The sequence below is a fragment of the Ornithorhynchus anatinus genome, chromosome 18 (genome assembly GCF_004115215.2).
Source record: "Ornithorhynchus anatinus isolate Pmale09 chromosome 18, mOrnAna1.pri.v4, whole genome shotgun sequence".
NCBI classification, from domain to species: domain Eukaryota; kingdom Metazoa; phylum Chordata; class Mammalia; order Monotremata; family Ornithorhynchidae; genus Ornithorhynchus; species Ornithorhynchus anatinus.
In genome coordinates this window covers 7,792,854-7,820,261 of record NC_041745.1, presented here as the reverse complement: position 1 = coordinate 7,820,261, position 27,408 = coordinate 7,792,854, and the positions used below count along the sequence as shown (strand labels likewise).

At 46.4% G+C, this 27,408-nt stretch overlaps 1 long non-coding RNA gene across 1 annotated transcript in view; it reads left to right on the top strand.

Annotated features, from left to right (window-relative positions):
• Window positions 1-27,408, top strand: part of LOC103170211 — a 34,696-nt gene that overhangs the window by 7,190 nt on the left and 98 nt on the right. The window contains exon 2 of the long non-coding RNA XR_486022.3: window positions 11,076-11,180. This is a non-coding gene — a long non-coding RNA (uncharacterized LOC103170211). The remainder of the gene's footprint in view (window positions 1-11,075; window positions 11,181-27,408) is intronic.

The following is a 27,408-nucleotide window of genomic DNA, read 5'->3' as shown; positions in this document are numbered from 1 at the left end:
TTGAATTTCTGTTTTCCCAGACTAAGGTCACATCCATCCAAGAAGGAGGAAGGTTGGTGCTGACTGATTTCATGGAGGGCAGGAGAGAGCTCAGGGTGCAGCTTCCTTGCAGGGGACTTGGAGGGTGGGAGGGGAATGAACAGGGCTCAAGCCAACCCTCCTTTTGCAGACAAGGAGCTGAGGCGGCAGCTTCGAGCCTTGTGCAAGGAGGGTGAGGCCAGGTTGAGGTTGGAGGTGGGACCTGGAGAACCCAGCTGAGACCAAACCTGCCTCAGCTGATGCAAGGGCTCGGTTCCGCCGTGGGGGGTGGGGAGCTGAGACTGGGGCATGTGGACCCGCTGCCCACGACAGGTTGGGTTTGAAAAGGCAGGAAAGGGAAGCATATCAGACTCTAGGGTAAGTAGGGTAAGGCTGGAAAGAACCCATGGAGAAGGGCAGGGACTGTCTCTATCTGTTGCCGATTTGTACATTCCAAGCGCTTAGTACAGTGCTCTGCACATAGTAAGTGCTCAATAAATACTATTGAATGAATGAATGAAAGGGAGGCTTGAATTAGATATGGAAACACTTGGAGCACGGTGAGGAACTGTGAGTTCATATGCTACAAGTGAAAGAGAGAGAGGACCGGAGAGGCACAGAGGTACAGAGAGGTAAACACAGAGACGGTCACAAAGAGGCAGGCAGAAAGAGAGAAAGACAGACAGGGACAGAGAATGATGAAGGCAGACACAGAGAGTTAGATGGGGATACAGAAAGAAGGAGATGGACAGTGATAGAGAGAGAGATGCATTGAGCAGCAGAGACAAAGAGAGACTGAGAGAGAAAGAGGGGAGGCAGAAACACCCACGAACCCATCCAACCATACACAAAGAGTTATCTATCCCTCCAGTTAGTCCTTGGCCCCAGGAGCACCGGCCAGAGGGAGGAAGCCTACATTAAGGTAGCCAGTGGCCAGTAGCCCAGGTGAAAGAAACACCTGACGACACGGCTCAGCCTTTCCCGTGGCCACTCCCGCACTCACCACGTTTGCCTCTGCTCACCTTCAGCCTCAGGGTCATTTCTGCCCCGGCCTCCAGAAAGCAGTCTGTAGCCACTTACTCAGTTCTGCCTGCTGCCCTAGGGGAGGGACTCCCTGCTTGGCCCTGCCACCCCTGCCCCAAGGCGGGACCTCCTGGGATCCACCAGCCTGATTCTGTGGGCTGGACAGACCCTGGAATTTCGTGACTGTCCCACCCTACCTGGGACATCTGGTCCGTCTGGTCAGGGCTGCATCCTCCAGGTCTGCTTATTAGAAGGTTTGACCACACGTGTGAACCCTCTATGCAATTGTTGGAGAGTTCGTAAAAAGGGAAGGGGCAGTGTGACCTAGTGGAAAGTGTGTGGGCCTGGGAGTTAGAGCACCTGGGTTCTGATCCCAGATCAGCCACTTACGTGCTGTGTGACTTTGGGCAAGGCACTTAACTTCTCTGGGCCTCAGTTACTCATCTGTAAAATGATTAAAACTGTGACCCCACTTGGGACACAGTCTGTGTTCAACCTGATTAGGTTGTGTCTACCCCAGCGCCTAGTACAGTACCTGGCGTATAATAAGCACTTAACAAATACCATAAAAAATTAATCTTGATTTCTAGTTTGGGGAAGGTGGGAAAAGAGACACATTTCCTTCTGCTTGGCATATCCTTTCACGATTAGGTGTTTAGAATTTGTGGAGGCAGAGTGCCCACACAGCTCAAATCCTGACCAACTGATAACCAGGTCAAGCACAATCCAGATCCCTTTGACCATTTATGGTTAAACGGCGATGGCCATTGACGCAGCAAAATTAGAAAGGAATCTGCTGGAGAGATAGGCTCAGAGATAAATGCCACTTGAGCCCCCAGTTAATCTGTCTTCCTGACAGGAACCTGTTCATAATGAACCTGTGAGAGCTTAAAGACTTCCATCCTTCTAGGGATGGAAGATGTCGGGAGAAAGGAAAGGATTTGGAAATGGGGGAGGTGAGAGGTCAGCGGATGTGGACATGTGGGTAATCGACCCTCTCTTCTCATCCTCCCTTACTATCTGGAGAGAAAGCATTTCGAGAAACAGTATGGCCCAGTGGAAAGAGTACAGGCCTGGGAGTCAGAAGACCTGGACTCTAATTCCAGCATCATCACTTACTGTTAGTGACCTTGGGCAAATCACTTAACTTCTCTGGGCTGCAGTTCCATCATCTGCAAAATGGGGGTTCAATGTCTGTTCTCCCTCCTACTTAGTCTGTGAGCCCCCCCATTTGGGACCTGTTTATCTTATATCTACCCCAGTGCTTAGTAAATGTTTGACACCTACTATGTGCTAATGAATACCACAAATTACTATTTTTCTGGAGGTAATAAAGATGCCTTGAGGAAGTTCTAGAACAACTTTCTCACAAATCTCCACATCAGAGTTCCAAGGAATCCATTGATTCCAGTTTAGCTCCACCAATCCCAAATTTTGTGGGGAATAAATCGCTGCCTTCCCTTTGGTTTCTCTGGGGGAGATTACAGATAACTCAACTGATTTCAGAAGCTTCCCCTCCGGGGGCTTTTTGTCAACGACTTTCTGCCGGCCTTACTGGGCCGTGAGCCTAACACCTGTTTGAGAGTTCTCTCATCTCCCACCCCAAGAGCCCAGTTCTGGTCCAGCTCAGCTTCCCGGAGTTGGGTTTTATCAACCAGCAGCATTTACTGAGTGCTTACTGGAGGCAGAGCACTGTACTAAGCGTTTGAGAAAGTACAAGAGAATTCTCCCTCCTTCTTAGACTGGGAGCCCCATGCGGGACAGGGACTGTGTCCATCCTAATTAAGTTGCATCCACCCCTGCGCTTAGAACAATGTTGACACACAATAAGCACTTAACAAATACTGTAAAAAAGGCCTGATCCCTGCCTTCAAGGATCTCCTAATCTAGCAGAGGAGATGGACGTTAAAATAAATTACAGATAGGGGAGTCAACAGAGTGAAGGATATGTATGCAAGTGTTGGAGGGAGCGGGGATGAGTTCCTAAGAGATTAAGGGGTGCAGATTTAAGCACATAGTGTAAGCTCCTTGTAGGCAGGGAATGTGCCCCCAACTCTTGTAACATTGTACTCTCCCAAGTGCTTCATGCAGTGTTCTGCACACAGTAAGAGCTCAGTAAATGCCACTGATTGACTGCTGGCCCAGATTGGAAAAATGGCCGGACCTCAGACTCTCTGGGCTTCCTGGTCGATTTGGAAGATGGGGCTGAGGTGGAGAGGGGTAAGGCAGGGGCCTTAGGAGCAGCAAGGGAAGGAGGGGGGTTGGAGGAGAAAGATTCAGAGTGACTGCCTTGGTCCAGGTCCTGGCTCCAGTCAGGAAACATCCCTCCTCTCCACCCCACATTCCTCAACAGACCCTCAGTTAGGTGAAAGTAGCCACAGTCTGAAGCTGTATGGTCTAGTGGGAAGAGCATGGGACAGGGGAACAGGTTTCTAACTTCTAATACTGGCTCTTCCACTTGACTCCTGTGTGACCTTGGGCACTTCTTTCTGCCTCTGTTTTCTCACTTGCAAAGGTGGGGGCTCAATATTATTCTCCCTTTTTGACTGTGAGCCCCATGTGGGGCAGGGGATTATTGCATCATATCTACCTCACTGCTCGAATCAATCACCGGTATTTATTGAATGTTCACTTTGTACGGCACACTGTACTAAATACAAAAGAGTGGTTGTCATGTTCTCTGCCCATAAGGAGCTCACAGTCTAGAGGGGGAGACAGACATGAATATAAATTAATATATTTAAGTGCTTGACAAATACCATTATTATTATCGTTGTTATTAAGAGCCTCGGGAGGGGATCTCCAGGAGCCTTGGGTATCCGAGCCTCAGGATCCTTTGAAACAGAAGCACAAAGCCCCATGACAGAGCCCAAACAAAGGAATGTAGAAACCCCAGCTGAAAAGGGGCCCAGGACAAGAGGTAGAGCGGGGCTTACTATACTTATTATCCTCCTCTTATTATTTCCACAATTCCATCAGCACGCCTGAGCTTCTTGCCTTCTTGCTGCTCTGGCGACCTGGAAACAGTCTGCAAAGTGCAGTCTGCAAATTGCACCAAATGGCCAGTAATGGCCTGGCAGGTGGAAGCTGGTTGCCTTTGCCAACTGCTACCCAGTTCCTTAGGAGAGAAACTAGGAATCACCCTGGGAAGCCTGGAGTGACTTCATGACAGTCTGACGACGGCTTCACTGCAGAGAAATTTAGAGAGGAAAAACTTTTTCTGAACAACTCTATATCGGGTCACTCATGTCCCCTTTTAGCACCTGAGTGTCCGATGGTAGCCCTGAGAATAGTTTTCAAAGACCGGTACACTGTGAAAGTTCTCTCAGCTCTGTTAAAGGGTCATTGGTCCTGTATAGGTTTATCAATCTGCTGGTGTCTCTGCTCAACTCCCCTTCTATTTCTACTCCCCTCATCAATGGACTAAGAGAACACAAGCCCCGATAGCCTGTAATCCCACAACACTGAATTGATTGAGGGCCAGCTGAGGTATGGATCATGGAGAGCCAAAGGGGAAAAAGCTTTTGTAGCAAACAAGTCAGAGAAACTCGTTCCTACTTAGACTGTGAGCCCCATGGGGCACAGGGATTGCGTCCACCCAGCCTGATTATTTTGAATCTACCCCAGGACTTAATACAGTTCTGACACATAGAAAGCATTTAAGTCCCATAAAAAAAAATATAGTGGACATCCGGCATGCTGTAAGTGAAACTGATGAACTCAAGATAAACAAGTCACCAGGTCAGAATGCTATTCACCCAAGAGTTCTGAAGGAACTTGGAGGGGGAATTGCAGAACTCCCTGTAACCTTTTACCAATTGACACTCTATTAGAAAACTGGAGGATTCCCTAATGTAGCTCCTATCTATCCATAAGTTTCAGAGATGATCCTGGGAATTACAAACCAGTGAAGTCTTACATGTACAACTGAGAAATTAGTAGACTCCAACAGGAAGTTTAGGGATAGTAAACTTCAGAAAAAATGCAGGTGGGTAGTCCACTAATCTACTAGAATTCTCCGAGAGGAGCACCACGCATGTGGAGAGGAGAGAACCACTGGACAGAATATCCTGCATTTTGCAAAAGCCTCTGTCTGACTAGGTTCCGTGACAGTTTCTGGGCTTTAGAAAACACAGAGTGATCATGGGAGTGGAGAGGATGGTCTGACACAGAGAGAAAACTGGATCAAAGACAGGAAATAAAGGGTAGGATTGACTGGCCCCTTTTCCTAATGGAGAAATGTAAATGGGGGCTGTTGAGGGAATCAGTGCTCAGACTGGTTGTGTTTAACATCTGTGCAAATGATCTGGATGAGGGAGGTGTGCAATGAAATCTCCACATGTGCAGGCTGCACTCAGCTCCTTGGGGTGTCGGAATGCCATGAAGATGGGGATCAACTACAGGAAGACCTCAGAGTGCTGAGTGAGTGGGCCGGAAAATGACAGATGAGCTTCAGTGTGAACCAATGGAAGGTAATGTACCTAGGGAACAATTATCCAAATTACAACCACATGATGATGAGGTTGGAGCTAGCAGTCACGACGCAGGAAAAAAGTTGCGGAGTCATCCTCAGCTGTTCTTTTCCATCATCGGTCCGGTGGCAGAACAAAAATGGTGGTCCGGGAAGGGGTTAGGAAACAAGACAACGGGCCTGGTTTTGCCAACACGTGGGCTTAGCAGGCAGAGTTTTGGTCACCACATCTTTAGAAGGACGTAAGCGAGCTAGAGAAAAAGCCAGAGAACAACCGAGATGATCAGAGAGATGGCGAAGTTCCCTTAAGAGGATTGACTGAAAGAGTTAGATTCTTCCAACTGGAAAGATGCCGACAGAGAGGGGATATGATTGAAGAGAATCTTGAAGTGGGTGGACAGAGTGAACGTGGAATTGTTGTTCACCAAGTCCCACAGCACCAGAACAAGGGGACGCCCATTGAAGCTTGAAGGTGGTAGGTTCAGAACAAACAAAAGGAAACGTTTCTTCACACAGTGGGTGGTAAGCATATGGAATTCATTTCCACAGGAAGTTGTGCCTGCAGAAATGTCAGCAGTTCTAGGAAGGCTGTGGATAAATCGATGGATAAGTGGTCCATAATGTGTTCTTGGAAAGAAGGCTAGGGACTCAGGGTGGGAAATGTTAGGGATGTTGGACGTTACAGTCCTAAACGGCAGGATGGAGATCAAGCGGGACAGCCATCATCTGGTTCCTCCAAGCATGCGTTTGTCACCGTTGAAGCAGTGGAGCACAGGCCTGGGAGTCACAGGACCCAGGTTCTAATCCCAGCTCTGCCATTTGTCTGCTGTGTGACCTTGGGCAAGTCCCTTCACCTCTCTGTACGTCAGTTATCTCAAATGTAAAATGTAAATTCAACACCTGTTTGCTCTCCTACTTAGACCATGAGTCCCTGTGTGGGACAGGGATTGTGTCAGACCTGATTAACTTGTATCTGCCCCAGTGCTTAGAAAAGTGTTTGGCACATAATAAACACTTAACAAATAGTATTATTAATATGGATACAGAATGCTGGAGTGGACAGCTATTGGTCCAACCCAGTCCTGACTCTTCTTAGGTTATTAATTAATAACCACAGGCATTGCACAGGTCAAAAATGCCAATAGGTTCAGGAAGGGTTGAGATAAAATTCCAAGATCTGAATAGATGGAATCTCCTAGTAATAATAATAGCGATATTTGTTAAGCATTTACTATGTGCCGAGCACTGGGGCGGATACAAGCAAATTGGGTTGGACACAATCCCTGTCTTACATGGGCCTCGCAGTCTGAATCCCCATTTTACAGATGAGAGAACTGAGGGACAGAGCAGTGAAGTGACTTGCCCAAGGTCACAAAGCAGACAAATGGCAGAGTCGGTATTAGAACCCAGGTCCTTCTGACTCCCTGGCCCGTGCCCTATCTTCTAGGCCATACTGCTGGACGAGCCTCGTTCCTGAGATTTCAGAACTGAGGATCTGGGTTGAGGAGTTGAACGTAGTGCTTGTGGCTTGCACAGCACCACCCGTACTCTCTCTCATCCTTGTTTGCCATGAGTCTGCTGGTTCATGAGCGCCACAAGCGATAGGTGGACAGGGCTGCTGCCCACCGAGAAATACATCCAGCAATCAATCAGTCAGTGGTATTTATTGAGCGCTTCCTTTCTTTTATGGTATTGGTTGAGAGTTTACTCTGTGTCAGGCACTGTACTAAGCGCTGGAGTAGATACAAGCTAATCAGGTTCTACCTTTCTACCGCTTACACGAAATTAGACTTGTCTGAGCCAAAGTAAATATCGCCTTTCTGACTGGTCTTGCTCAATTCGGCCAGTTCCACTTAGAGAGCCCTTGGAGGCTGAGTGGTTTCTCTTGAGGGCGCCATCTTGGAAAGTGAGGAAATAGAGGGGCGATTCTTTTCTCCATTGCTGCCTTCTGGCTTCCGAATCCGCTCAGGGGTTTTCATCCTGTGCTGTTTAAAATCTGAGTATTGTTAGGAGTAATAATAATGACTGTGGTATTTGACAAGTGCTTGTTGTGTACCAAACACACAGTGTCTGTTCCTCACAGTCTAAAGGAGGGAAGACGGGAATTTCATCTGCATCTGACAAATGAGGAAACAAACACAGAGAGGTCAAGCGACTCACCCAAGGTCACACAGCAGGCAAGTGGTAGAGTCTGGGATTTGAACTCAGGCCTCCCAACTTCCAGACCTGTAAGCTTCCCTCTCAGCCACCCTGCTTCTCCGTTCACCCTATTCTTTTTTTAAACTTTAAAGAACTATTTATAGACTTTCATTTCCAAGGATACACCCCCAAGAGTCGGTAAATGTCACTTTTCAGGCTTTCTGATTCACAGTCCCATTTGCCCTTTTTTGCGAAGGGAGCATAGTCAGGTTTTGATCTGGGTCCAGAGAGCAGACCCGGTTTCAGGTTTGAGGTTGGCCGGGGGAGGGGAGGGATTGAAAGTGGGAGGAAATTTGTCAGATCCGTGCTAAGAGAATATCTGTAACTCTTAAAGGACCGGACTTTGGCACACTAGGCAGTGGTTCCTTAACTCCTTTCTGACCTGACTTTATCTTATCTTGTCCAGCTTTCTCCCCCTAAGGGTTGGAGTTAATAAATAGGCATTCCCACCCTCTTCTGTGTGGCTGTTACATCAGTGAGATTTCGCCACAGAATGCTATTCCAGGAGGTTTGGAAAACAAGGGCTCATGAATTTAAAGAGGGGGTAATACAGTCTCTCAAGGGTACACCAGTTTCAGGACCCAGGCATCCCTGGCTGCCATAGTAGTGCTCCTGGGTTGTTGTTCAGGCAATTCCCAGCTGTTCGGGTTCTCCCCCTCAAAACTCTACCAGGACGCTGTGAAATCAAAGACCCTGGCACAAGCTCATACGTTGTAGAGTGGAGCCCAGTGTGCGGTGCCAAAGTGCCAGGAAACCCAAGGCCCACCGCGGTCTTTTGCAACTGGGGGTGGGCAAAGTCTACTGCTGAGTTGGCAAGAAGCAGGGGAGGACCTATTGCCTAAATTCCTGCTTCAATCCTTCTCGCTTCTGTTTGCTTGGATAAATCGACTGCCTCTTGGTCGGAATACAAAAATAGGGCCGAAGGGTTTGGTGCTTCTCCACTATGGGCTGAGAATAAATGCTGGATGTGACTTTGTGGAAAGAGCAAGGCCTTGGGAGGCAGGAGACTTGGGTTCTTGTTTTTGCTCTGTCACTGACCTGCTGGTTGACCACAGGCAGGTCACTCAACCTCTTTGTGCTTTAATTTTCTCATTGGAAAATGGGGATGCAGTACAAGAATAATAATAATTGTGGCACTGTACCAAACACTAGGGTAAATACAAGACAATCAGGTCAAACACAGTTCCTGATTCTCACATGGAGCTCACACAGCCTAAGCAGGAGAGAGAACAGGTACTGAATTCTCATTTTATATATGAGGAAACTGAGGCCCAGAGAAATTAAGTGATTTGCCCAAGGTCACACAGCAGGCAAGTGGCAGAACCAGGATTAGAACCCAGGGTCTTCTGACTTCCAAGTCCATGCTCTATCCACTAGGCAGTGGTGATTCCCATCTCAGGATGGTCCATACTGCTGCTCTGAATCAACCTTTAACTCATACACTGCACTGATTTCCTCTTCAATCAATCAATCCGTGGTATTTATTGAGTTCTCGTTGGGTACGGAGCACTACCCTCTCTTCACCACCTCATAATCTCTTTAGGACTATGGGACTTCTCTCTCCTCCCTAAGATGTGTGATAAAGAGAAAATCCTCATTAACATAGGGATTTCAGGCATCTTGAATATTTGGGATTTCTTTCTGCATTAAAACAATCACCTCCTCTCCCAGTACAACCCAGCCTGCCTACTTTGCTCCTCTGATGCCAATCTACTCATTGCGCTTCACTCTTATCTCTCCAGCCATCTACCTCTTGGTCACACCTTCCTTCCTGGCTGGAACCCCCTCCCCCTGCAGACCACCACTCTCCCCCTCTTCAAAGCCCTACTAAAACCATATGTTCTCTAGGAGGCCTTGCTCCACTAACCTTTCTTCTCTCTATTTCCCTCCTGACTGCCATCACCCGTGCACTTGAGTCCTCATCTGCTAAGCACGTAACTTAGGTACATATCATTATACACAGTTGCTTTCCCCTACCTGTGATGTATTTTATTGTCTGTCTCCCTCCAGCTGATTGTAAGCTCTTTGAGGACAGGGATTGTGTCTCCTCGTTCTGTTGTCCTCTCTCCAAGAACACAGTACAGTGCTCTGCACAGAGTAAGCCCTCAGTAAATACTATCAATCAATCGATTGATTCTGGAGCCAAGGTGGGAACGTGGGGGTGTGGGGAGCTGAGTCCACCCCCACCCCCCATCCAGGGTCCGTTCTGGTTCTGCAGATTTCTGTGAAAGAAAATCTTATTCATATTAATGAATGTCTTCCGCTCTAGACTGTAAGCTCATTATGGGCAGGAAATATGTCTGCTAATTCTTTTGTACTGTAATAGTAATTGTGATATTTGTTAAGTGCTTATTATGTGCCAGGCACTGTACTAACCGCTGGGGTGGGGTCCCACAAATCAGGTAAGACACAGTCCCTGTCCCACATGGGGCTCACAGTATTGTACTCTCCCAAATGCTTAGTACTGTGCTCTTCACATAGAAAGCGCTCAATAAATGCCATTGATTGATTGAAGAGGAGGCTATTAAGTTCCTTTTTAATGCCATTTGTTAAGCATTTACTATGTGTTAAGCACTCTTCTAAACTCTGGGGTGATGCATGTTAATCAGGTCAGATGCAGTTACTGTCCCACATAAAGCTCATAGTTTAAGCAGGAGGGAGAGCAGACATTGAATCCCCATTTTTACAGTTGAGAAAATTGAGGCACAGAGAAGTTGTGACTTGCCCGAGATCACACAATGAGCAAATGGCAGAATCAGGATTAGAACCCAGGTCCTCTGATCCCCAGGCCTGAGCTCTATCCGTGCTGCTTCTCGACACTAGGTTACCTGTTTAATTCAGGTAACCTAGAGAAAATATTACTTCCTGCTGGCAAGCACACTTCTAAATGCCTGTGGGTGTCCTCAGTGGCTATTCTAGCCAGCAGTCTCTAGCCATTATCTGCAATCCAGGGACCTTGCATCAATCCTCAAAACGTGCTAGCATCATACTTTTCATCACTTCTTAGAGGTTTTGGTAAAGATTAAGGTGGGGAAGGAAGCTAAAATGAAGTTTGACACATGGCTATGGATTTCACTTGGTCTCTTCCACTTCCAGGGATAATTGAGAGTCCGCTAAATTTGCTTTTGTACCTGTGGGGTATTCCTTAAATTACTGTAATTACAAGATATTCCTAACAGCAAGTTCTCTCCAGAGGAAACAGGAAGTTCTCTCTAGAGGAAACAAGAAGCCTTCCTGCTTGAGTCAACAGAGTCTAGAAGGGCTCTGAACATGAAGTATCACTATGCCGCAGGGAGCAATCTAGTAAATGGGGAGTTGGACCATTGAGCAGGCTCCTCCATTTCTCATTTCTTTTTGTTGACAGGAAACACCGGGAGGCTGTGGTTTGTTGCTGCTTGTGGTGACCAGACTTCTGGCTGGGTTGAAGAAAGCTCAGATGAGGCTGAGCTTTCCTGCATCTGAAAGAGAGGTAAAATGTTATAGGGTCTTATGCTCAATCTGAGAATCCTAGCACTGACAGTGATTGCCCGATCAAACCGGGCATGGTTAGAGGATGGTCACACCCGGCACTTGGGAACATGGTGGCACATAGTGAAGTGGGCTGAAATCATGGAAACCATTTTCCAGAAAATGCAAATTTTGCCCAGTCCTCAAGTGTTTCTCTAGTGGGGCCCCCCTGCACCCCTCATTTGGTCCAGAGCCACATGTTCCTCTCCCGGGACCATAAGAACTCTGGCACCGTATCCGAGGCAAGAAACTCGGCAACAGGAGCCTTGGTGCAGGGGCGTTCGGTGCTGAAAATATTAAAAAAAGACAGAAAAGCATCTGGTCCTGGTCCAGGATCGGGGGCTGACCAGCTGAAAAGTGGCCCTCTGGACACCCAAATGTAAATAACTAAGACATCTGGGAGAGAGAGTAACCCAATTATTTTTCTTAAAAATCGAGCATATTCTCCTGCTCTAAAGTACGCCCATTTCTTCTCTCGGTCTTAGTGTCCTAACCCTTCCCTGGCTTGAATAGACATGGAAGAATTACCAGCCAGAAGCCTATGCAGAAAGACTCATGCTTTTGAAGGCTAAGTTACCCGTCCCTTCTCTAAGCTACACAGCTCAAATCCTTTAAAGTTTCACCAAAAGACTTTGTATCTTATTTTATTTATTATTGATTATTAGTATTATTACCTGTTTCAAATGCTTTAATGAAGGAAAGAAGAACTAGAAATTGCCCCCTTCTCGAATGGGCACAAAAAATTTCGTAGAAAACTGGACCAGCCCCTAAATGGGGTATGACTTTTGGCTGCTCTCCATAGGAGAAAAAGTCCCCTCCAATAAACATTGGTTTTCCTCCGTTCCTGGCTCGGGCTACCTAGCTGACTGGCTAGCCGGTCTCCCCTCCCACCACGTTTCACCATACGATGGAGAAGGGAGACTGATCAATCTATCTTTAATTCTCTCAGCTCTGGGCTCCTGAATGGAATTGCACAGATGAACTGTTGTGATGTAGTTTCCCCCAGTCCTCTTCCCAGATGCTTAGAAGTCAGAGAGAGGTAAACCAATGTAAGACGGTCCAGGGTCACAAATAGGGGCCTGAAAAGTTCCCTTCCAAGTTCCCGCCACTCACTTTGCATTTCAAACCTACTCTCGGGACACTCTATTATGCCAGTTCTTCTAACCTGAACATTCTGAGCCCAAACTTGCCCCACTGGGTCTTAATTTTTGGGCCAGGAAAAACCAAATAGCTGAAATTCAGAGGATATGAGTGTTTCTGGAGACAGCTAGATGCTAAAGGCAGTTAATTAGTGGAACGAGCTGATTTTGAATCAGTGAAAATCTTTGGGATTAAATATAATCTTTCGTTTAACCCCCATATCCCCTCTCTGGCCTCTTGCTAAGCAGTAGTTCTACAGTACTGTTTCTCTCTTTTTGTCTCCTGTCTCTCTCTAACTCCATCTCTCTCTATGTCTCCCTCTGCCTCCGTCTCCTCTCTTGTCTCTCTTCCTGCCTCTCTTCTTTCTCTGTCTTTCTCTCTGTGTCTCCCTCCACCTCTCTCTATCTGTCCTTACCGACGGGGGCGAGGAGGGCAAGTCAAGTCATCAGAATCCAGGAGGGCATTTGCTGTGAAACAGGACCGGTTCTCAGGGGGTTCTGCTCCGGCTCCTGGTCCCGGACCAAACCTCTCCATGACCTAAGCAAATGCCAGCAGTCTCATGTTGCTTGAGAGAAGCACCTGGCTGTGGTTCGCCAGTCTCCTTGCGACCTAAGTGTTCTGCAAATATTACAGTTATGCAGGTGGGTGGCCTGACCTTCCATTAGCCTCAGCTCAGTCCTTGGATGTTCAGCCTGCTGAGAATCCTGTGCCTGGTCTAGTCTTTGCTTGTTTATGCTGGGGAGCATGGCAGATTTGGATGATTTCCCCAAAAGTTGTTTGCAGTTGTGTGGCATGTCTTTCAAAATAGATCAGAACGACAGCTGGCTTTTCTGGGGCAGGAGGCTTGGGAGCAGTGCTGTCAAAACCGGACTCTGCTTGGGAAAACTCAGTGGGGGCTTCTCTGGCCTGGGCCTGTTTTCGGCCTAATTCCTTATGGCAACCTGGGGGTGGGAGGGAGGGAGGGTGAGTGAGAGAAACTCCCCGCTGTCTACTCAAGCCAGGGAAGGGTTAGAGAAATTGACACCCCCCTCCCAGGGCCCTTCCCATCCTCCTCACTGGGGCCGGTTTCCTGCATTCGTCCCAGTGACTGACAGGCTGCTGGCTCTCGGTGCATTTTTTTGGATTCCCAATTGAAGGGTTATTTCCAAGTAGTTTGAAAGACCGAGTTGGACACGTGCTGCCTGTTCCAAAAGAGGTTTTGTGCTTCATTTGTTTTTAATTCCGATATGGGAAAAAATATAGAACGGCTTCTCTCTGGTTTAAAGCTGGCCTTATTAGCATCCCATTTGCACCCACTGGGGATATGTTTTTCTAGTGGTAATCAGTTGCCCGTGTTAAAATGAACCTTTCCCTAACAACCTTTAGAGAGATTCTGAAATGGCAGTGAGTCCTTGGATCGACTTCCTCTTCTCTCTTCTTCCTTCCCTCTCCCCCGCAAAACCCCACTTGTCTGCCACATCTGCTCTGTGACCTTGGACAAGTCTCTGTGCCTCAGTTACTTCATCTGTAAAATGGAGATTTAGACTGTGGGATCCATGTGGGACATGGTCTGTGTCCAGCCTGATTAGCTCGCATTTACCTCAGTGTTTAGAATCAATCAATCATATTTACTGAGCGCTTACTGTGTGCAGAGCACTGTACTAAGCATTTGGGAGGGTACAGTATAACAGAGTTGGTAGACATGTTCCCTACCCTAAACAAGTTTACAGTGCCAGACACATTGTAAGAGTTTAACAAATACCACAAAAAACTCGCCCCCTTTCAGCCCAACCTCCCCCTACCCCCACCAAAAAAATAGTTTAAAAAGTGAGTTTTCTCTTTATAAGTAATACATTTGGAAACAGGCTGGAAGGAAACAGTGTGGATTTAGCTCCTGGAATTACTATGTGACCCTGGGCAAGTCACTTTATTTCTCTGAGCCTCAGTTACCTTATCTGTAAAATGGGGAGTGAGATTGTGAGCCCCATGTGGGAGAGGAACCCTGTCCAACCCGATTTGTCTGTATCCACCCCAGTATTTAGTACAGTGCCTGGCACAAAGAAGGCGCTTAACAAATACCACAATTATTATTATTACTGGGTACTTACTCCTTGCTTGATTTGAGGGGAGAAAAGAATGGAGACACATTGCTCACTCCAGGCTCTGAATCTTGTGCACTCAGAGGGAGAAACAAGATTGAATCTCTAAGATCTCTCAGAGGGCAGTACAGCAACTATCCTGCTTCAGCTAAAAGTGCCATGATTTGTCCCCTCTCCTTCGATGCTCTTATTCTTTTCTTTTACCAGTGAAAATATGATTGAATATCTCATGCTTGGCGGAATGGGCCGCCATGGCGTATTTGGAGACTGCAGTTTTCCAAACGATGACTTGATGAGGTTGGCTTCACAATGGAGAGCTGCTTGTTTCTAAAGAGTGGTCACTTTAGAGCCTCAGAGACAGTAAACTTGTTGTGGGCAGGGAATGTGTCTGTTTACTGTTATAGTGAACTCTTCCAAGTCCTTAGTATAGTGCTTTGGATGCAGTAAGCGCTCAACAAATATGATTGAATCAGTAGAATTTATTAAGCACCCTCCTATATCCCATCTCCCATCTGAAAGGGCAAAAACTCGTGTCACAGAGAGACCCCCTGCAATGTCCAAACCTTCTTACAGACTGAACTTAACGGTCTCTACGGAGTGTTTACCGAGTGCAGAGCACTGTACTAAGTACTTGGGAGAGTACAACAGAATAAGTATCAAACAACCAGTTGATCAGTGGTATCGATTCTTTGATTTTTCCACCTCAGCCATTGCCATCCCCCTTCTGAGATGAAGCAGAGGGCCATCCAGGTTGGGTTTTGAGAGCCTGTTCCCTCCCCACTCCGTTCCACCTGCCTCTTGAGGAATTGGAGATGTTCTGGGGAACAGAGGGATCCAGTAAGGTAGCTGTGACACCACTGCAGCTGAGGTAACCCTCCTTCAGGCTGCTCAAGCTCCCTGGGCTGACGCTGAGCCCTCTGGAGAGAGTTTTCCAGAAAGCTGGCTAGAAGTCATAACCTGGACAGCCAGAATTGAGAGTCCTAATCCTAACTCTACCACTGATTTGCCTTGCACCACTGGACAAGTCCTGTTGCCTCTCATTGCTTCTCACTTGGAGATGGTATTGCTGATCTAATGAGGAATGACTGACAAAAGTAATAACAATCACTGTGATACTTGCTATGTGCCAAGCACTGGAGTCAACATAAGACAGTCAGGTCAGATACAGTCCATCCCACATGGGGCTCTCAGATCAAGTAGGAGGGAGAACAGGTGTTGAATTCTCATTTTACAGATGAGGAAACTGAGGTATGGAGAAGTGAAGTGACTTGCCCCAGGTCACACAGCTGGCAAGTGGTGGAACTGGGAATAGAATCCATGTCTTCTAACTCTTGTTCTTTCCACTAGTCCACTCTGTTTCCCAGAATAAAACACTAGAAGAATACAACCTGTTAAACTAATGCTAACTGACACTAGTCATTTTCCAATCTGACAGACGTCTCGATTTTACCGAATATCCCCAGGGCCATCGTGAGCAGATCTCTTCACACACATTCCATTAGCCACGATGTAATTTGCGTGTAGGTCTTGAAACTTCTTTGCATCCAGCCAAGCCCTCTCAAGTTTTCCTTGAGGAGGATTCTAATTTTTCCCATTCTTCTTTGTGTTTTTCTGACTTCTTTCAACCTGGGGATTATGTCTCTAGCATTTTCACTTCCCAGGACAGGGGCAAAGAAGTGTCAGTCAGTCAGTCGTATTTATTGAGCACTTACTTTGTGTAGAGCACTGTACTAAACGCTTAGGAGAGTACAATGTAACACACTACCTGCCCACAATGATCTTACAGTCTAGAGGGGGAGATTAATATAAATAAGTAAATAAGTAAATGTACATAAGTGCTGTGGGGCTGGGAGAGGGGGAGTATTTCTTGGAGCCAAAGTTCAGATGCTGGAGAAGAGAAATTATAATGTGCTCAATCAGTTTGAATTGGGGGAATCTCCAGTCTGCTAGTGTCATTTTCCTTGGCCCATAGAGTAGCTTAAACTTGACTTCCCTTCTCTAACTAATACCCTTGCTTCTTGTATTGGCCCTCCCTTCTTCACTGCCTAGTCACTTGAATCTGTGTCCCTTAAGCACTTTGATATTCAACTGACCCACAGCTTTTGTGGACACAGCCATCTGTAATTTATTTTATGCCTGTTTCCCACTCTAGACTCTAAGTTCCTTGTGGACAGAAGTTGTGTCTGCCAACTCTGTTTTACTGTACTTTCCCACATGCTTTAGGAAAATGCCCTGCACACAGTAAGCACTCGTTCAATACCATCGATTGATTGTTCGAACAATGCTAGCTTATTATGGAGATGTGTTCATTCAGTCATATTTATTGAGTGCTTACTGTGTTCAGAACACTCTAAGTGTTTGGGAGAGCACAGTATAACTATACAGATATATAGTTATGCTAAATATAATAGTATAACAATAAACGGACACATTCCTTGCCCACGACGAGCTTACGGCTAAAATGTTGGGTGAGCTCAGAGTTGATAGACGTGTTCCCTGCCCACAAGGAGCTCACAGTGTAAAGACCGAGTGTGCTATCATACTGAGTGAGATGGAAGCAGAGTTTCAAAATCCTCCTGGGGGAGCTGAGGAAGACGTGCTATAAATTGGAATAATAATAATAATAATAATCTCCAGGCACTCAGGCCTGCTAACGAAACCTCAATTCTCTGGGGCCGTGGACGGGACCGAGTCAAATATTGTGGATGCCTCAGATTTCTCTCAGAGTCAGTTCCGAGAAAGCATTGACCTAAGCTCTACTTGGAGTTGCTTAATCAGAAGTCAGAGCCTTTGAAACTGGAGTTCATCGCATGGCCTCTATGGGTCTGGTCCTGCAAACGCACAATGTATCTAACATCTTGATGTGCGAATGACCTCTGTGACCTTTAATACAGCCTGGATAGGATTCTGGATCCACCACCACAGAAACTCAGATGATAAAAGCAGCAAGTTCTAGCGACCCCTTCAGAGCGAGAATTTGTGACGTCTGGCGTAGAGGCTGCAGCATCTTGGGATAATACTATCTGTTATGCACTTAGTCTGTTCCGCTGAAGTAGATAAGAGATCATTAAATTTCACATAGCATAGTCCCTGTCCCAAACGGAGCTCGCCATCTAAGAAGGAGGAAAAAGATCAAGTATCTTATCCCTACCTTTCAGATGAGAAAAGTGAGGCCCAGAGAGGTTAAGTGATTTGCCCAAGGACACACAGCAGGCCAATGTCAGAGGTGGGACTAGAACCCTTATCTCTTCATTCCCAGGGCCATACTCCTTCCACTAGGTCCAGCTGCAGCCACCCGACCTCTGTTCAGTCTTTTCATTCTGATAAATGAGTCCCCGTGCATATGGTTGATCCCTCCATTTTGGGGACTGGCCAAGGGCCATTGGGAACACCAGAAGTTTGGCCAGTACATCGCACAAGAGGAGGCGGGCGGGTCCCTCACCGCAGAGGGCAGAGAATTCTGACATCTAATTTAGGACCAGAAGGACCACAGGGATCTAACCCAGCTGGAATTAGGGAAGAAGTTTGCCCAGGGCTGGAGCTTTAGTCAGTTCTGAGGAGACACAATAAAATATGTTGCAACCATTTCACCCCTTTCTGGATGACCATGGTTTTCACTTGTTTGCCAGGACAAGCAGGAAATGAAAAGCCCCAAGTACCCTGAGGAAAGGTGCCTGATTCCATTGGTTGCTAATTTATTAAGGACCTTGATTAGTGGATTGGAGAATAGGTGGATATTTCTGGGCTTTCCCTCGGGAGGAAAGCCAAGCTCCTCACTGCAAGCCTTTTAGTTATTCAGCAAAGACCAATTAGTGCTCTAAATTAATCCTTCTGTCTACCTAAGGATCGAGCACTCAATCTAAGGCAAAATGAATTCGGTTTTGGTTTTCCTTCCACAGAATGAAATCAATGAATCAAATACAGAAAATCCCCATAAAGCATCCATTCAAGTATCTGATTTAAACTAGGGTGGTTGCAGGCAAACCAGAATTTCAGTTTTTTAACCCCCTGTTTCAAAAGCCCAGGAAAGCCAGGTCTTAGAGGCTTTTCAGATGAATTCTAAACTCTAATTTTGTTATACTGTACTCTCCCAAACCCATAGAACAGTACTCTGCACCTAGAAAGCACTCAAAAATATCATTGATTGATGGGAGAATGAAAAAAATTCATATGTCAAATATTAGGGGGAATCAATTAATCAGTGGTATTGAGTGCTTTCAATGTGCAGAGCACTGTATTAAGCGCTTGGGAGAGTACAACAGAGTTGGCAGACATGTTCCCTGCCCACTAGGAGCTCACAGTGTAGAGGAGGAGTGACCGTCATACCGAGTGAGATGGAAGCAGAGTTTCAAACTCTGCCCCGGGGGAGCTGAGGGAGACGTATTAAGTGCTTACTATGTGTCAAGCACTGTTCTAAGCTCTGGGGACGATACCAGCTAATCGTTTTGGAATCAGTCCCTGTCCCATAAGAGGCTCAATCCCCATTTTAAAGATGAGGTAACTAAGACACAGAGAAGTTAAGTGACTTGCCCAAAGTCAAAAAGCAGACAAGTGCCAGACCCAGGACTAGTGCCAGACTGTGTTCTATCCACTAGGCCATGCTGCTTCTCAAGGATCCAGACTTTCTATCTGCGAGCCAGGGTCTCCCAGCACGGGCTGCGAACTCCTGTGGTGTCCTCAGCACCTGGGCAGTTGGAGTCACTGGGATCGTGGGCGGGGAATGTGTCCGTTATATTGTTATATTGTACTCTCCCAAACGCTTAGTACCATGCTCTGCACACAGGAAGTGCTTAGTAAATACAATTGACTGACTGCCATTCCCCAGCTGTGGCTCCTTTTTAATTTGTGCTTAAAATGGGCCCTTGGTTGCTCAGTCTCTCATATCCTCTCCTTCCTTCTTTCTGCCTCTTCCCTTTCCTATCTCTTTCCTTTCTTCTTTTTCTCTCCTCTCCTTCTGTCTCACCTCCTTTCTCTCTTTCTCCTCTCTTTTCCCTTGTCTCTTGTTTTTGTAAGTGGTATTTGTTAAACACTATGTGCCAGGCACTATACTAAGTGCTGGGGAAGATACAAGCTAATTGGGTTGGACATAGGCCCTGTCCCACATGAGGCCTCACAGTCTTAATCCCCATTTTACAGATGAGTTAACTGGGGTACAGAGAAGTGAAGTGACTTGCCCGAGGCCCCACAGTAGAAGCATGGCATAGCTGAGATTAAAAACCAGGTCTCATGGCTCCCAGGTTTGTAATATTTCTACTAGGCCATGCTGCTTCTCTCTATGTGTCCATTCTTCTCCCTTCTTTCTCTTTTCTCCTATCATTGCGTCTCCTTTCTTCTCTTTTCTCTGTCCTCTTATTCCCACTCCGCTAAGTTGGAGGGAGAACAGGCCCAGAGAAGTTAAGTGGCTTCTCCAAAGTCACACAGCAGGCAAGTAACAGAGGTAGGATTAGAAACTCAGGTCTTCTGACTCCCAGGCCTGTGCTCTCTCCACAAGGCCACACTCCATCCTTTTCTCTAGTCTTTCATTTTCTCTCCTGTCCTTCTGTTGTGTGTGCTTCTCTCTCTCTCTCTCTCTCTCTCTCTCGTGTCTCTCTTCTGGGCCTGTGGTTGGAGGAGTGGTGAGGCTGAGGGTGCCGGCTTGCACCTGCAAATTAATTCAGAGAAAATCGGAAGCAACTACACAAAACCAGGCTCTTTAGGGGACTTGAAACTTCTGTGGTCCAGGTTTCAGTGACCTAATGCTCTAAAATTGTGCTGGCGGGTTTTCCCTCTGCAGTTTATGTGCATTCTGGGCCCTGCAACCTCATGGGGTGGTCCTAGGGTGTTGGGGGTGAAGGCGGGGGGGGGGGGGCAGGTGTCGGTATGGGATTCCCAGCCCTTCGCTCTGTCAGATTCTCAATAATTGCCAAAGTTCAGATGTCAGACAGGCCTCGGCTCATGTCAGGAACTAGAGACCAACTACATAGAAAATGACCAAAAAAACCCCACTGCAAAAGTCAACAAGTGGAAGAAGGCCTGGGCGTGGGGCAGCAGAATGGCCCTGAGGAGCGGGGACTTCTATGTAGGGGGAACAAAGGAAGAGTAGGTTGGCGGGGGGCCGGGGAAAGGGCGACAGGTCCCTCACTTCTCCCAGCAGTCCATATGTAGGGCTAAATTTCACAGCCGCTCCCAAAGTGCACTTCCAAAAACCACAACACTGGGAAAAACGAGGGCTTTCCAGGCCAGAGGCAGGACTTGGGCAAGTGGTTGGTGGCGCGGTAGGTGAGATCGATTTACAGCGAGTAGGCTGGCATTAGAGGAGCGACTTATGTGGGCTGGGTTGTAGAAGAGCAGCGAGGTGAGGTAGGAAGGGGCAAGGTGATTAAGAGTTTTAAAGCCGAGGGTAAGGAATTTCTGTTTGAGGTGGAGGTGTGCGGGCAACCACTGGAGGTTCTCGAGGAGTGGGGAAACATGGACTGAACTTTCTTGTAGAAAAAATGATCCGGGCAGCGGAGTGAAGTATGGACTGGAGTGGGGAAAGACAGGAGGCAGGGAGGTCAGCAAGGAGGTAGATGCAGTAATCAAAACGGACTAGGATGAATGCTTGGATTAAAGCGGAAATTTGGATGGAAAGGAAAGGTAGATTTTAATGATACTGTGAAGATTGAACCAACAGGATTTAGTGACAGATTGAACATGTGGATTGAATGAGAGATGAATCAAGGATAATGCCAAGATTACGCATGTGTGAGACAGGGAAGATGGTGGTGCTGTCTACAGTGATGGAGAAGTCAGGGGGAGGATAGGTTGGTTGGTTTGTTGTGAGGGAAGACTTCATCAGCCACTTTCTCTGTGGGGCTGACTTGACTTCCAGCTTCAGCTATGACTTCCAGATCCCCAAACCCTCTACGTTAGGGCAGGTAGTCTGAGGTCTGGGGATTAAGACTAAGATTAAGAGCCCTAAGAGGGACAGGTGCTGTGTCCACCCTAGCTTGTATCTACCCCAGGGCTCAGTCCAGTGCTTGGCACATAGTAAACATTTAACAAATATTTTTAAAAAGTCAGATTGTACAGACATATTTAGATTTGGTACCTTCCTGACCACACAATAAGCACAAGGGAAATTATGGAACCCTGTTCTCTAGAGGCCTTCAAAAATAGAAAAGAGGCGCCTCTGTCTGGGATGGTTTGAATACCTCCCATTGCAGGCCTCGGCTCCACAAGCCTTCCAGCCTCTGGTATTTCTCCACCTGTCCCTCTCGTGCCGCCCTGGCCCCCGCGGGGGGCCACACTGCTGAGAAGCAGTGTGGCTTGGTGCATAGAGCATGGGCCTTGGATTCAGAAGGAACTGGGTTCCCCACTCTGCTGTGTATCTGCTGTGTGACCTTGGGCAAGTCACTTCACTTCTCTGTGCTACATTTTCCTCAATCGCAAAGTGCGGATTCAACCCTACTCCCACTTAGTCGGGAAGCCCCCGTGGAACTGTGTGTCCAACTTGAATAATGTGTAGCTACTCCATGCTTAGAATGGTGCTTAATACATAGTAAACACTTAGCAAATATATTATTATTACTACTACTAATTTTAATAATCTCTCTTTCAATGCCTTCAACTCCTCCTTCTCCAGTCAAAATGACTCTTCCCCCTCCCCTCATCCTGCCTTCCCTCTCGCTCCACCCCCGGTGCCCTCGTGCACCATGTTCACACTCTCAACTTCCTCCTTGCTTTACGAACGTGGCCCAACCCAGCCACCTTGGCAGGAATCCCCCAACCTTGCCAATCTTTATACCAGGCTAAACCTGGAACTCTACCCCTGCCCTTCCAAGGAGCTCAGCACTGCCCAGCGGGCAACAGTGTGTCCAGCCTGGCCACACCGGCTATGTGCAAGTACTTGGGAGGGTACCGAAGAATTAGGTGACAGCATCCCTGCCCTCAAAGAGCTTGCAGTCTAGCCATTATTACTGCTCTGCTCTTTGCCCCCTTGTCGCTGTCCCCGCCCAGAGTCCCCATTCACAGTTCATATCAACTGTCTCAAAGTTTCTGTAGTTAGTATTTACTTAATTGCTTTTTATTTTATTCTTACATTTCATTTCTCTGATGTAACTCTTTTACCTCTTGTCTATTCATCAATCCATTGTTGGAATTTGTGGATAACTTACTCTATGCAGAACACTGTACAAAGTGCTCGGTTGAATATAATACAACAGCACTTGATAGACAGGATCCTGGCCCACAAGGTGCTAAGTAATTTAAGCCTGCTTGTCTTCCTCACTCACATTTAATCTCTTCAAGAACAGGAACAGTGTCTTTTACTTCTATGATTTATTTCCCAAATACCTAGCACAGAACCCAATGAATGTTCATGTTTGATGCAGAAAGCAGTCCTGCCTGATTTTTTTTTAAAACAGGAAAGGAATCAGAACTCACTGTATCCCATTTATCGCTCTTCATCTCTACAGTTCTGCTATCACTAAATGCTTCATGGGAAGCAGCATGACATAATGGATAGAGCACGGGCCTGGGAGTTAGGAGGTCATAAATTCTAATTCCGACTCCGCCACTTGTCTGCTGTCTGATCTTGGGCAAGTCACTTCACTTCTCTGGGCCACAGTGACCTCACCTGTAAAGTGGAGATTGAGATTGTGAGCCCCAAGTGGGACAGGGGACTATGTCCAACCTGATTTGCTCTTATCCACCCCAGAGCTTAGTACAGTGCCTGGCACATAGTAAGCACTTAACAAATGCCATTATTATTGTTATTACTATTATCATTAATAATAATAACAACTGTGGTATTTGTTAAATGCTTACTGTGTGCCAAGCACTAGGATGAATACAATATTAGCAGATTGGACACAGTCTCTGCCCCACGTGGAGCTCACAATCTGAGAGGGAGAACCCTTATCGTGTTCTACAGATGAGGAAAGTGACGCAAAGAGAAGTGAAGTGATTTGCCCAAATCACACAGCAGGCAAATGGCAGAGCCAGGATTAGAGCCCAATTTATTTGACTCCCAGGCCAGGCTGCTCCTTGTTCTCACACGGAGATGAAGAAGGGAGAGAGGATGGGAGCTAATGAGATGGGAGCAGGGATGGGGTTTGAGGTGGGGCAGAGACGGGAAGGTCCTGGCAGGAGGAAAACAAGCAGCTAACATGGATTAAGAAAAGCAAATGGCAGCCCAGAGCTGTCGCAGGTAGCCTTTTTGTGCCTTGGACTCTGAGTCTTGTGGTGCCGGAAATTTGGCTCCTCTAGGCATAGCACCCCATTGAATTGTGTTTTTATTTAGTGCATTTGTCCTTGTCTTTTTATTGTCGTAATGTTCACCCGTCCTTACCTGTCTGCTGGAGGTCCCCTCTCCCCTCTTTTATTCTTAGACTGTGAGCCCCTAGAGTACAGGGGACCGTATCTAATTCCCACCTCGGTATTCTGTCCCAGCCCCTAGCACAGTGCTCGGCACCCAGTTAGTGCTTCATAATTGCTATGACTATTACTTCTGCTTTAATAGTCTGGCTGATGCCCAAAACAAACAGAAATCCAGCTGAACTGGGGCGGGAGGCAGGGTGTATATGAGAAGTTGAAAGGAACCCAGGGATGTTCCATAACAGAATGTGCCTAACAACTTAAATTAGGGAAGATGTGTCAATCAGTCAGTCAATTAGTGGTATTTACTGAGCACCTACTGAGTGTGAGGCACTGTACTAAGCACTCCAGAGAGTGCAACGATAGCGAGACACACACTCCTTGCCTTCAAGGAATTCAGAGCCTAATGGGGAAAACAGGCAAAAATGATTTACAAATAGTGAAAATGGGAGGACACACACTTCAGGATGAAGCAGCCTAACCCATTACTTTAAATAAATAGAAACAGACAGATGTACCCAAGTGATGAGGATAGGGTTAAAGTGGACAAGTGCTAAGAACAAGATTCACTCATTCAATCATATTTATTGAGTGCTTAATGTGTGCACAGCACTGTTTGGAAAGTACTATTCGGCAACAAATAGAGACAATCCCTACCCAACAATGGGTTCACAGTCTAGAAGGAGGGGGAGACAGACAACAAAATAAAACAAGTAGACAGGCATCAATAGCATCAATATAAATAAATAGAATTATAGATATATACACGTCATTAATAAAATAAGTAGAATAATATGTTGGCATGCTGCAACTGGGGAAGGCATCCTGGAAGAGGTAGAATTTTAGAAGAGCTTTAAAGAAGGGGATGGGGGAGAGCTGGAGCCTGGCAGCTTTTGTAAGAGGGGCGGGACTTCCAAGTAGGGGCGAACAGAATCAGTGATGCTGATGAATCAAGGAATCGGTTAATGGTCGTTTGGTGCAGAGCACTATACTAAGCACTTGGGAGAAGCCAACATAACAATTGATTGGCATTTTCCCTGCCCACAAGGAGCTTGTGGTCTAGAGAAAGCCATCTGCTTTTCCTAATCTTTTTCAGCTTACAGTCTACCCGTGGGGAAGATGGCACTTTGCATACACATCCAGTCACCTCTTCAACTCTGGCACCTTACTTTGCCTTTGCCTATACATAACCCTCACACCTCTTCACACCCACCAACCCTATTTCATCATCACTACAGACCCCCTTGCAGTAGGGATGGTGTGGCGTAGGGGGTGGGGGGAGTGATACCGCCAACAGCAACAAGAATCGATAAGTCGAAACGAATAATCGAATAGCACTGACTAAAAACTTACACTGGACTAAACACTTCGGAAGTCTCAAAAAAGTAGACAAGATCCCTGCCCTCAAGGAACTTACGACACTGAAATAAGTTACAGGTAGGGAGAAGCAACGGAGTTTAAAGATACCAACGTAACTACCGGACCACTAAGCTTGTCGTGGGCAGGGCACGTATCTACCAACTCTGTTGTATTGTTCTCTCCCAAATGCCTAGTACAGTGCTCAGCACCCAGTAAGTGCTCAATAAATACCATTGTGGCATAGATCGAATGTTCCACCTAATCTCTACTCCGATGACCCCCTCAGAATTCAAGGTTAACACATAGCAGTAGGGGAAAATTCAACAGGCGAGAAGATGCCATTGAGGAAAAGAGACCTCAGGCCTTGAGCTTAGTGGGCCGACCCAGAAATGAACCTTTCAAGAGCGTCACCTTTAATTATGAGGGAGAACAACACTTAGCTTAAAATATTCACTTGCCCTCTGCCAGATATACTTATTCATTTGTATCACTGCTGCTCTCATCATAAACTCTTTGTCTTTACTGACTTTATTTTAGGATTTGTGTGTGTGTGTGCGCGCGACATATACCCATCCCTGGGTTCTCGAGGGGCACTTGGCGAAATGCACTAAGAAACAATTCCCGCCTCTGGGGCTTAAGATCTAAAAACAGCAAAAGACACTTTGGATGCAATTGCATTAGAATTTCAGGAACATTCTGAAGATTACCGATGCTGGGACAGACTGTAGCTTTACTGTTTTCCCCTTCCTCGTACATACAGTGCATGTGAGAGAGAGAAAGAAGAGACACTATGTACGAAATCCTTGCCATTCCTAGGTGTTTGTGAGATTTCCTAACATCCATGATTTCAAACAGAGAAGCTAGGAAAAATAATGAGTCCCCCCCGAAAAAATGAAATGGAAAAAATGTACAAAGCGAGGGAAAGAAAAGAAAAATGGAAAATGAACAGGTTTGGAGTCAATAAATCTCAAAGGGATTCAAAAGTTAGAGGAGGAGGTTTGAAAGCGGAAAACAAACACTTCAAGTCCTCCTGTTTGTTAGAGACAATCAACCACATGGCACCAGAGAAACTATTTAGATTTCCTGATGTCAGCCTTTTCCAGACGCTTTCTTTCTCCTCCAAATCCTAACAACAAACTTTCGGTTCCCCAAGGAAACTGCGGCCAAAATATGGCAGATGAAATCTTATCAGGTCTTAAGGTGTTTCACAGGAGAAGGGGCATCAGAATATTCTTGCAGTATCTTCCTTTTTCTGTGAGGGGAGGTTGGTTAAATGAGCTGTTTTCTTTTGATACCGATGAAATGTTTCCGGATAGCAAAGGTGTTCTCCAAAGATGTCAGCTCCAACCTGTTTCTCAAAATCAAAGAACTCAAAGTGACTGGATTTGTTGACTGTATGGGTGCTTGAGTTCATGGGGCAGGTCACTCACAGGCCTTGCCAGTTCCATCTCCCTCTCCTCCTCCCAGAAGCCAGCAGCGTACCCGGCCTGCTGTGTGCACAGCAGAAATTTTGAAAGCCCAAGTTCGGTCTATTTGAAGGCGCTTGAAATTTTTCATCTGGATTTCAAGTATAAACAAACGTCTGTTGCCTTGTTGAAAGAGGTACCGAAACTTTGAGCTTTGGCGTTCTTTGAAAGGTTTGGGTTGTTTTTTTTTTCTTGTTTGCAAACACCTGGCAACTGGGAAATATTTTGTTCAGTTTCTAGAAAGGGCTTTAATTACCCTTCCTTTGTAGACAATCAAAAGCCACCCATAGGGAGCTTTGGAGCTGCAGCTCATTTCTGAATTTCAGAGCCCATTTTAGAGTGACTCCAACCCTGTCCGTGCTGCCCCTCCCATGCCTGCCCTTAGCCTCTATCCCACCTTCGTGGAAAACAGTGGTTTTGTTTTAGAAAAATCAGACTTTGCCTTTGTAAAAGACCTCTCATTTGAAGGTCTTACCTCTAGTAAGTCATCTAAATCTAGTAAGCCTTGTCGGGAGATTGAAAGCTCCTTGTGGGCAGGGAAGGAGTCTACCAAGTATATCAGGGAACGAGTCTACCAACTGTATAATATTGTACTCTCCCACAGTATAGTGCTCTGCATACAGTAAGTGGTCAATAAATTCGATCAACTCATTGAAGCCTTCACAGAGCTTTACCAACTTTTCTTAAGGAGAATACCTTTCTCTCCGCTCCTCCCCCTCCTCATTTAGTCAGGGAGGAAGATACCAATGCTTTTACTCCTTTGCAGATAAAGAGAAACAGAAGAAGAGAGCAAAAATGACCTTGTCTGTTT